This window comes from Pinus tabuliformis, chromosome 4_1 (genome assembly GCF_031772625.1).
Source record: "Pinus tabuliformis cultivar Carrire ecotype Pingquan chromosome 4_1, CPIR1, whole genome shotgun sequence".
In the NCBI taxonomy this organism is placed as follows: Eukaryota; Viridiplantae; Streptophyta; class Pinopsida; order Pinales; family Pinaceae; genus Pinus; species Pinus tabuliformis.
In genome coordinates, this window is record NC_142303.1 from 483,709,829 (window position 1) to 483,722,044 (window position 12,216).

A 12,216-nucleotide genomic window follows, 5' to 3' on the forward strand; every position below is an offset into this window, starting at 1 on the left:
ACGAATGTCTAATAAATTTTTAATTTCAGTTTGACTTACCAATCCTAATGCTGACTTACTTACTCTTTCCATAACTGGATCTTGACGGTATCTTCCATACTTTGCTTTTCCTATTGATATGTTCTTGCACAATTCACAAATCTCTTGAAATGGAAATTGAGAGACATCTCTTTTTCTCATCAGGTTAAGAAGATTAATCCTTTCATCCCTTATAACTTTTAATAGGAAAGCTTTTAATGTGTCGAATTCTAAATCATGTAATTTAGATCTTTTTATACTATAAGTAACCATTGTAATAAATATTCTAGGCATTCATCCTCTTTTTGTGTCATCTTAAAGACTTCATTTCTAAGGTCATGGTGTATGCGTTAATATTTATGTTTTTCCAAAAATACTTGTTTCATATCATCCCATGTCCTTATAGAAATTTTTCATAAATTCATGAACCATAAAAGAGCTTTATTCTTCAATGTTTCCGGAAACAAATTCAATATTTGAGTGTGTAATGAGTAGCCAAAAGATCTACAAAGTGTTCCAAATTCGAAAAATAAGGTGTTCGGGTCGTTTGATCTCATACCTTTGAATCTAGGAAGTACGGATGGAGTGATGTTTTTCATATTAACATTGATATTAGTTTCTTGAATGGGAAATCCAAAAGGATCTTCCTCATTGACATCATTTCCATCCATTTCTTCAACCTCTTTTTTTCAATGCTTCTTCTACTTGCAAAAATATGAATTGAAGATGTGGAAGGTGATCTACCTCTTACTGCACCACTTGATTTAGTGGGTGTGGTAGGTGATTGACGTCTTTTTGACTTTTTTTTTAATGAATCTACCTCTAGGATGTACTAAAATGAGATTATATTATGAAACTAAATGGATGCAATTTAAAGCTAACACCTATGTATACTTCCTCGAAAACTACGCCAAAATGTTGGGTAATTTAATCGACTATTAAATTACTTATCATTAATTGACAAAATCGAGTTTCATGAACTTGTGAAGTATATGCGCACTATATGTGTTAGGATATATTCTTTCAATTCAAAGAAACTAATCTAATTGCACATGAGTATTTAAACCTATTTATGACTAAATTTTGATAAGCATACTCACATGTTTTGTCTAAAAAGGCCAATGAATTCAAACTGAAAACTTTGAAATTTAAATGAACTTTTAAAGCAATCTATACTATGAAAATTTCGAGATATATTCTAGTTGGACAAGAAATTAAAATATATTCTACTGAACATAAATTAAAGTCTATTCTATTAACCAATGAAAGGAAATCTACATAACCAACTCGAAAAGGGAAATTTATTCTATGATCTGTAAAACAATTCAACTCTAATTTTAATCTATGAGACTTGAAATAAATTTAATCTAAACTATTGAAATGAAATATAACTATCAAATTGAAAGCACAACTATTCTAAAAACTTCTAATTGAAAACTATTATAGAAAGTAGTGAAAAGACAATGGTTTGTTGATAAAATTTCAAGTGAAAGAGCCTCCAAAGATTACTCATGTGTGTATTCTATCAAGAACCAACGATATATATAAAATGACGACTACAACAACCATGAAAATGAAAGAAAATACTTAAGGAAATTGTTTTTGAATTTTAAAGTTTTAATCGAGCACTCAGCCTATAACAGACAGAAAGCATGTAAGAAAACTATATTGAAAACAAATCATTCAAACATCTAAAGAGATTGAAAATTAAATCGAAGAAAATACTAAAAAAAATGAAATTAAAATGACAAATATACTATCTCAAAACTCCGCAAGGGTACCTCCTGATGAGGGTGAGGAATATTAAACTCAGATCACTTGATTTAAATCACCAATTTCATTCAGCGTTGGGCGAGATCAGAGATTAAATTCACTAGAAAAAAATAGATTTCTTCTTCTTCAAATAGAAACAATAGTTACAGGTTAATATTCATCATTTACATATGATCGATATTCTCATCAAACAAACTACAATTTATAGAGTTTTAGGCAATTAACAAACTCAAAATTTTCGTGTTTAAGTTCTAGTCATGAGATCTTTATAGATTAGTTTTGAAAATAAAATCCAATCTTATTTGATGGATCCTTGGATAAAAATTCAGCCCAGTTATGATAAGAATGATCTCACTGCCATAAATTCACTAAAGGACAACTTGTTCCAATGTTTTTGGTCATTGGGTATTGACTGTACCATTTACTCACGTAATCTTCGAAATAGGGCTCCAAAGAAACTAGCGAATCTCTCAAATGGTAATAAATTTGAGGAAACTTCTGAGTGAGAACTTCGTTGGGCTCATGTTGAATTAAACCCATGTTTTCATTTTTCAAAATTCATTTTTTTTTGCTCAGAAAATGCGTTAAAAGTTAGCTAGTCAAAATTATTGTATTTTTCCTCTGATCTCTTGTTGGAGGTCCACACGTGCAAGCTGGGTGGAATTTGACCAGTACAAATCCATATTGGAGCTTCCAGAAACCAAGTCCAAGTGTCGGATTTCATTCTAGAGTGGTGCTACTACCTTAACCATGGAGAGAGCTACAAAGATTGGACTGAGTTGCAGAAGAAACTTGAACTGGCCAAACCATCACTAGTAAACCAAACATAATCCTAATTAATTCATTAAAAGAAAAGAAAACGTATGAAAATTAACCACTTTGAGTGTTGGAAATATTTATGAAGTGTTCACAAGATCTTGTGGAAAATGGGGTAAGGAACAAATGCAAAAATGGAACAAATGGTTAAAAGGATGATTGTAAATAATGGTGAAATGATGACAAATCAACAGCCCAGCACTTACATATAGAATGGATGTTCAAGATCTAATGATCAATACTAGGTTTCGTTGAGTTTGGTCGCCATGTTACTTGGTAGAAGATTTAGTAACATATTTAGCACCAGTGCCAACAACATTGGAGTTAGCCCCTTTCTGATTAACCTAGGAACAATTCCTGAAAATTAAAATACATTGGATTCAGTTCAATCTATAGGGGAAGATAAAACATCAATAATGGCATATGAACATGCATATACATTGATGAAATTCTTATGGAATGGAATATTCTAAAATGATATTTGTATTCTGTGTAACATTTAGTTACAATCCACAAAATTTATAGGTATGTTATAAACCCATGCATATGTTTCTCTGCTCAACATTAAATTTGAAAATGTTTTGCAAAATTACTACATTGTATAGAAAGATATGTTTGCATTCTAAACAGTTTAATCTGAATGGTCCCCATACCTTCCCATTTAGAGAATTTTTTTAAATCCCTCTAAACTTATGATTTTATGGTAAGTTATCTCGTGATCTCCTATCGCCAACAAAATGAAAGCAAACCAATTTTATCGAGAAGCATATGCACAATTACTTAAACACATGGTATCTTCTTCTAAAATTCAATCAAACAAACAATTTTTGAATTCATGTCAAAACCATTATACCATTTTGATCAAATTTAAATACATGTACTTTGTGTTGTTTTTCTTTAATATCTTGATTTTGGCTTGCTTGAACATTTCAAGATAATCTTCATGAGTACCTTGGTTTTATGCAAGTTGTACACACAACATTTTTAGGATAAGCTTCATGAGTACCTTGGGTTTATGCAAGTTGTATACACAACATTTTCAGACATACCAAATGCTTTATTAATAGTACAAACCCTCTTAAATGGCATCCCTTCTATGAATTCCCTAGTTGGAAAGCTAACAACTATCTCATCAAAAATATTGGACGTGACACGATAAGGAAAAAAATAATAGAGGTGTTAAAGGAGACCATAAAATTAACAGAGGTGGCACGGAATTGTGCAGTGAAGGAATATGAAGGCATCAAGGTATTTTGTTTCATATTTGGTGCTTTATTTTGTTTCTCCACTTCTCTATAACTAGTGTAAAGGGATCATTCTAGTACAATGTTATGATAAAAAACATGAGCCTTTTGTTGTAAGTGGAAGGAACTTTTAAATTTTTTCTCTTAAAGTACTTCTTTAGGGTGTGAAGGCCTAAATGATAGCCTTTATCTATAAAGGCTCCTAACTGAAAACCCTAATGTCAAGAATGGATGAGTTCTACAATGTTTAGAAGGCACGTGAGGTATCTAACAAGAAGGAAGGCACGTATAAAATTAGCCCGATACAAGATTTGAAATATTTCAAAAAATAGAGTTTTTGCAGCAACATATGTATGTACTAATAGTATCTAGTAGCAATTCATTTACAGATGTAGGGCACACTTCTAGTACACTTACTAGTGACATTGATTTAACTTTTTCATTCACCTCTTTCCTATTCATTCAGTTTTGGTAGCCCTAAAGGAGAACTAAAATGCATGCTTTGGAGCTATTGTAGGGCATAGAAGAACGGGGAGAAGGGCAAAATCTATTCAAAACATAACTTGTAGGTAAGAAATATTGATGCAAGCTATTGCAGGGAGCATAAACTTGTAGGGAGCAGAAACTATTGCAGTGCACTAAAGTAAGCTATTGCATGGCACAGAGGAACTTTTCACAAGTAATACGCACAAATCACAGAAGGTGGTAAATAACCCTTGCCTTTTGTTGTGGGAGTTGCCCAGTAGAGGCCTTCTTGGCAGGTAAACCCAATCATACCAAGGCTGTATAAAATTGTGGGTGGACAATTGAGCCTATTAAGAAGCTAATGCAAAGAACGAGAGGGGTGAAAGGATAACTTAAAGGAAATGTGAACCTTGTAGACACTGCCTTGCAAGGTGCATAAAAAGGCCATGCTTGAAACCACCTACTCGAAAAGCATAGCTTGTGGAACCATTCACAAGTAGCATATGGTGAGTACATGCAAGTAGCACTTGTCCATTACATGCACATGATCATGTGGCATGGTCTGTGGTCTCCTTACTAGAGGCCTTCTTGGTAGTGAAGCCCAATCATACCAAGGTTGTAGAAAATTGTAGGTGGACAGTTGGGCGGGTGAAAGGATAACTTAAAGGAAATGTGAACCCTGCACAGTAGGAGAAGTTACTCAGGGCGCAAAAGAAGGCCATGCTTGAAACCACTTACCTGGAAAATGCAGCTTGTGAAACCGTTCACAAGTAGCAGATGGCCACTAAATGAAAGTAGTGCATGGCCATTACATGGAGATGGCCGTGTGGTGTGGTCTATGGCGAATAAGACAACCTATATATAATAGGAAACCAAACATTTAATTCTAATAAACTAATGTCAACATTACTTTATGTACATAAAATACCAATCATGTAAATCCTTTCAACCAAGAAATCATATTGAAAATATTATTAGTGGCCAAAATCATTGCGCTCATGAGATAGATTGAGATAGATTAACCCACAATGAATAAAAACTTAGTTTAATTTGAAAAGAGATTACTAATAGTGTATGTCTAAGGACTAATAAGACATTAACACCACTTAAAAGTATATATATATATATATATATATATATATATATATATATATATATATATATATAAATTGGGCATTGTCCATATAAGAGGAATAGATATAATATTTATATAAATCCATATATTTATAATTCAGATATTAATTCCAACCAGAATTATGGTGATTAGAAGATAATATAATTCAGGTTCAAGTGTTCCAAAAATATGTTAAAAAAAAATCACATGTATAATGAGAGAGGTATATATTGTGTAATGAAAAGTATTGGTTTCAGACACCTACCCTAAATTTAATGTTAATTTAAATTATTTTAAAAATATCACTCATTAGATTAATATTATATAACTTTTATAATATCAAAACATTTAATAGCCATTGAAATTTGGTCTTCCATTTAAACTTTCTGAAGTCTTCTACTGAAAAATATCTTTGAGGAGAAGCCATTCTTATAACGTTTATATACAATGTGAAGGGAAGCCATTTCCATTGGAGGCAGAGAAATCTGAGGCTGTCCTTGCGCCTTTGAGAAAAGTAAAATAAGGTAAACAAGATCAAAAGAATGGGCTGCGCTTAGTAATTGGTTCACCCATGCAAATAACGAATAAATGGTTGATTGATTCATTGCACGAATCCAACACAATTATTTTTCCATGAAACGGTTGAACCCGAGATTTTGGTTGATTGATTCATTGCACTAATCCAACTAAATTATTCTGGGTTCTTTAAACTTAACGGTTCCGGCATATAAATTTTATATCTGACACCGAAGTTGGTTGTAATGGAAAATTATAATATTTATCAGATTTCATATATTTAAATATAAGATTAGCATGGTGCAACAAATACATTTTCAGATTTCCATAATCATAAAAATAATACTAGTAATTTATTACATAAAAATAAGTTAAATTAAATAGAGCCATAGAGTTGGCGATTTGAGAAAATTAAATAGAGCTAGAGATGAATACAAAATTTGATGTTATATTTTGCTTTTGGAATATCAGTTAAAATTTGTAATTCCATCTTTTAGGAATATTGTAATTAAATTTATCAATTTACATTAACTACTTCTCTATTTATCAACTTATTAATATTATATCAAGATATCACTGGAACAATACTTTTAATACTCAATAAATATATTTATGAATAATAAGATATAAAATTATTCTAGTTACAGTTACAGCATAGAAATAAAAATATAAAATACTTGATAATTAATTTAGGAAGTACGATCGATTTAAGAATACGGAAACTAAAAACTACATTAGTTGCACTATACATAATTGTTGATGGTATTTAGTTTCAGCCAGATTTCTTTTAAAATGTTCAAAACAAAAGTAAAATAAGAGAGTGCATGATAACTGTTTTATTATAGGAAGGATTTAGATAGCGACCTATGAGAATGAGAATAGCACAGCATCAGATTCTCTTGCTCAGAGAATCACGTTTTATTGAAACATAGATAGAGAAGATATGAGATATTAGAATCATGCAGACGCTGAATGCATATATAACTAGACGTTGGGGTGCAGACGTTGAGTAAATAACTAGAAGCTGTACTGCTCGTAGCGGATGAAACAGTCAGTTAGCTGAACTCGAGCACCGATGGCGTTGCCGCAAATGTTCCAGATGCGGCCCCCAAGGTTTTTAAGGCAGGCGGTGCAATCAGACTGAGAGATTCCCTGATTGCAAACCCCACGCCCATAGGCGGTGGGTGAGCCTGAAGGCAGTGTTTCCCTCTAGATCTACGAGGAGGGATCCGAGAGTACTATAAAAGGAACTTCCACTTGGGATCTTCTGCGTGTTACACGCAGACGATACGAAGTTTGTGTTGGGAGTGCCTACAGCACTGCCCACAACCAGTGCAACTACTACCATTACTGCCAATGCAAAAGCAAATGAGTACCTCATCTCGAATGATATATATAACCTCTACAATGGGAAATGAAAAGGGAAAGGCTGGGTGGAATGGTATATAACCTCTAATAAACTCCTACAATGGGAAATGTGATTATCAATGTGTTGAGGCAGCCTCCATTTATAGGCCTCCCTGTGGGTAGAGTTATGGATAACTCATGTGTGTTGGACGTCGGTAGATGGTCCCGAAATGCACGACTCATTCTAGCTGGCTGGCCGCCTGTCCTGACTAGATTGTTGTCCCCATCATGAGTGGAGTGGGCGCAAATTGTAATCCATGTGGGTCACACACGACGACCACCGCATCATCCACCCTCAAGTCGACACACCTTAACATAGGCAAAATGACATAACACCGTGTGAGTGATGAGTGAACATAAGAAAAGTAATTCAAGATCATGTGGCACGTTATTTAATAAAACTAATGGGTTGATAGGCATCCTATTTCCATCTTTTCAGAATTTATTAAAAAATTAAGTGGTTGGTTGGGATGTAGAGTATTTTTTTCAAAACACAAAAAACATTTTCAGTTAATTTTTTAGAAAAAGTACATATTCTAGAGAATGGATTTTCTCACTATTCCTATATTTAAAACTTATATGCTTATATTACAAGCAATCTTCTATAAAATTAGAATGTATCCTATATAAAAATATAGATTCTCGCTACTATGAATAGTCTAAAATCATGACAAGAACGAATGTGTTCTTTGCAAATCTCTAGAGTAAAAAAACTCGAAGTTGATCTTGTGTTGATCACGCCTAGAACTCTATTTTTCCTATAGCTTTTGCAGTGTCCCATATCTTTGTATATGGATCTCTTTGATCTTCGCAACACTTTTTTAGCACTCGGGGAATCACTTGTAAGATCCTCCCTCACTCCCCCTTGCTGCCCATATGTAATATGAAAAGGTGAAGGTGTAAAATATCTAAAACAAGTTGGATCTAATGATTCTCCTCTTTCACGATGACAGTCTTGTTGATGATTCTCCTTTTTCACGTTGCTCCTAACATTTCTTGTTATGCTTGTAGATGCTTCTACACTAGATCCACTCCTTTTTAATTCATCTCTAGCAAAATTTGCTTCAGCGTTTAGTGCTTCACATTTTTCTTTAATCCCCTTCATCTGATTGTTCGCTTCCTCTTGAGTTCTCCTTGCCTCCTCTAGTTGGGTTTTCAAATGAGAAATTTCTTCCTTGAAAACATTCTCCCTTTCTTCAAGAATTTGAAGCATTTTCTTCAAAACTCTATTTTCAAGTGAGAGCCTTTGTACTATATCCGATGTTGAGTTTGATCTTCAATTGTTCTCTCCTTTTCTCCGTCGTTTCTACTAACTTTTTCTCCAAAAGGATTACCTCCACTTCTATCTGAAAGATTAATCTAAATCAATCGGTTATCATCTTCAAACCCATCAATCTCAAGAGTATCATAATCATTACATGCGCAAGGACAACTTGGTAATTTTTCACCATTCTTAACAAACAAGAAGAGGAGTTCTTCTAAATTTGAAACTTCTCTGACTTGTTTGCTACTATTTTTCTTTTGAGACATCTTCTTCTTGTTCTTGTCCACGGTCCACAATCTCTTCATACAAACACTTTGATGAGCCCCAATTTTTGGTACAATTTGGGCTCATTTGGCCTACTTACCTTGCTCAACCATTCATCTTTTATCACTTATGCATTCATTTCTTAGTATATTCGTGTTATTTGTAGGAAGAAGGGCAGGCATTATATCTATGTGGCTAATACATGATGATTTCAGGTTTTTGGCATTAAAGAGAGCAAAAGACCACGCAGAAGGAGACAAGGAGACAGCAAAGGTGGCATTGCAGGTTTATAGGGAGGTTGTCTACAGCTTTAAATAACCTCCCTCATGATTTTCACCTTAACTCCGAGCTGCAACAACTCTCCCCACCGAGCTTAGAGGCAGCCAACAGATTCTACAGGATCAGCAGTTTGACTTTCAGTTGGACAACCAAGCTCCACGAATGGAGGAAGCCAGCTTGATCTTCATTGTGTATAAATATGAAGGCCGTAGCCTTTGATAGGAGCTTTTTGAACTTTTGAATTACTATTGTAATTTCTGAGCACGAGTTACAGCTCGGTGTTTGTTTTTGTAAGCCAGTTTTGGCATGACATTAGATTCTTGATTATGAATAAAGGCAAGCAGATTTGGATCTAATTCTGAGTTTTTAAGGGAGCTATAGCTCTCAGGTTAGGGCCCAACCTGAGAGCAATAGACCTCCTCTTCGTTGTATTGTTACTTGTTTCGTTGCAGCACTTTATTTCCTCTGTTTTGAGATGCATTTAGAATTTACAGTCTGCTGATTTGATTTCTTGTATGTGATTGAGTAGGATTCATTTACAGTTCAAGTGCCTTCAGTTGCATAGATTAGAGTAGGAGGATTGTAATTCATTAGAGCTCAAAAAAGGTTGATAGTGCACTCGCTACCATCTCTGTCTAGAGATTGGGGGTGTGGGCTGTACCAACCACCAAAAACGCAGTCTTATGCTTTCATGCAAGCTGCCACACAGTCATTGCAATCGTAGATCCTTCCATGCATTTTGCTCTAGAACCATACTTCTTCATTCTAACTCCATGCACGACTTCTCTTCACGATTTACATAGCTGTTCATTGGTTAAATAGCACAGGTAGCACAGGTTAATGGATTCTCGTTTTTGGTGCAAGACATAAGCAATTTGTTTTATTTACACTGCTCAGTATCATTCCATTTCCTCCTTCTTCTTCTTAGCCACGCCTAAAAGCCATCTACTCGACCTCTGTTCAGTTCGTTTACCTTCCAACTCCTCCATTGCCCACGTAGGTCCATTTTCTTGACCTTTCGTTGCTCCCATCCTTCTATCCACCAACCAACTTCGTGCACTCTTTCTCCATCTTATTTCTCTACTCCTGAGCCATCACAAGCTCCATCTCCATCTTACCTATCCACCCATACCGCTCCATCACTTCACCATCACCCAAAACTCCCACGGTAGAACATCCTGTAGAAGTTAGCAGACTTCCTGTAGAATTCCTGAGTTTCTTGTAGGATCCCCTGCAGACATCCTGTAGGAGCCTGCAAACTTGGTTGCCGAACATCTGAACGTTGTGGACTTCTGTGGACTGATGCTAGGGATCCCCTGGGACCTCTCCTAGCCCCCCTGACCTTTCCCAAGCTTTCCTTCCCTTCGCACCACCTCTGCACAACCAAACCCTAATAAGAAACAAAATCATAATCACTCCAACCACTTAAGAAAAAATACAAAAACAATGTTCTTTTCAATGGGAGTAGTTTGAGTTCATGCATTCCACATCACTAGAAGTAATGGCATCATTTTTAGACATTTGCACTCCCACCATTGCATCATAGAGATTAAGCTAGTCAGATTAGGGTTTACTAGGGTTTCCATGTTTTGGTTGGCTTTCAGTTCATTTTTGCAAAGTAGATTAATTTCCTTTGAGATAGCCTTTGTCCATCATTTAGAAAGCTTCTTCTGAGAGCATATAGAAGTTGGCTTGAGCCCTAGCGGACTTGTGCCAGCTGACCAAGTGACAGCTGCGACAAGAGCTAGTACTTGTGCATACAGCACCGTCGCTTCCAAGTTTGTACGAACTACCGGGTTGATAAAATTAGAGATAGGAGGCCCCAGGAGTTGTAGCATTATTGCTACAATACTGGAGCCCACCATCTTTTTGGCGCCGTTGCCGGGGAAGCGTCAGAGTATTGGTGATTGCTGCTTTTCTTCTATTTTCCACTACAATCTTCTGCTAAGTAGTTTATTTCATTTCCATTATGCAATTTCGTTTATGCAAAAGTAGATTAGCATTTCCCGCTTTCATAGATTAGCATTTCAATTCCGCAATTTCATTTCTGCAAGCGTAGATTAGCATTTCAATTCCGCAAGCGTAGCCTAGCATTTCCATTTCTGCAATTTCATTTGAGCAAAGTAGACTAGTTCTTTCCTGCTTTCAATTCAATTCCGCATCTTTATTTCAGTAAGATAGTTAGTTGTAGATCAATCTGTTTCAGTTTTGCAGGTACCAAGAAAAAAAGCAAAAGCAATCAAAAAGAAGTTTTCTCCATTTCATGCCTCGTAGGAACCGAGATAAATCAGGCAAATTCCTACCCAACACCCCCACCACATCACTGAGTCACCCTTCTCTCTTCTTCGGTGACAGTGATCCAGAAGAACCTATAGGTGAACATCCTGAGATATACCAAGATCCTATAGAAGAAGAAGAATTAGAGACCATCCCATCTGAAGCTATGGCTGACAATAGAAGAGAAGATGAGATAATAGAAGGTGCCTTCCCCATCCGAGAGACCAATGGAGAGATGAAAATAAGGAACATTAGCCCCTCTGCTTTACCTCACTTCCATGGACTGACTACTGAAGATCCTGATACCTTCCTGTTTGAGTTTGCTGTCCTTTGTAGAACCTATGACTATACTGAAGATGAGCAAAAGCTGAAACTCTTCCCTTCAACTCTTAAGGATGCAGCATTGCGCTGGTTCATGGGATTACCTGGGAATAGTATCACCACTTGGGCTCAGATGCAACAAGCTTTCAATACCAAGTACCGGGATTACTGTACGTCCAAGGAAACCAAGGGAGAAATTTTTCGGATGACCATGGGAAATGATGAGTCCTTAGAGGATTATGAGGAAAGGTTACAACTTAGCTATAAGCGGGCCAGGTGCACACTTGACCCTGAATCCCTCAAGTTGGTTCTGCTCCGAGGAGTCCCTGAAGACCTCTTAGATACCCTTCACATGTTAGCTGGGGGGGACATTTACCAACTGCCTTATGAGGACATCAAGACTGTGTTTAGAAACCACTCTAGGGCAGCACGGAAACGAGGTAGAGGAAACCTCCTCT

The 12,216-nt window shown here is 35.7% G+C and overlaps 1 pseudogene; it reads right to left on the minus strand.

Moving 5' to 3' along the window:
• Positions 1 to 6,963: 6,963 nt before the first annotated feature.
• Positions 6,964 to 7,327, minus strand: LOC149176601 (antifungal protein ginkbilobin-like protein pseudogene; annotated as a pseudogene).
• Positions 7,328 to 12,216: the final 4,889 nt, after the last annotated feature.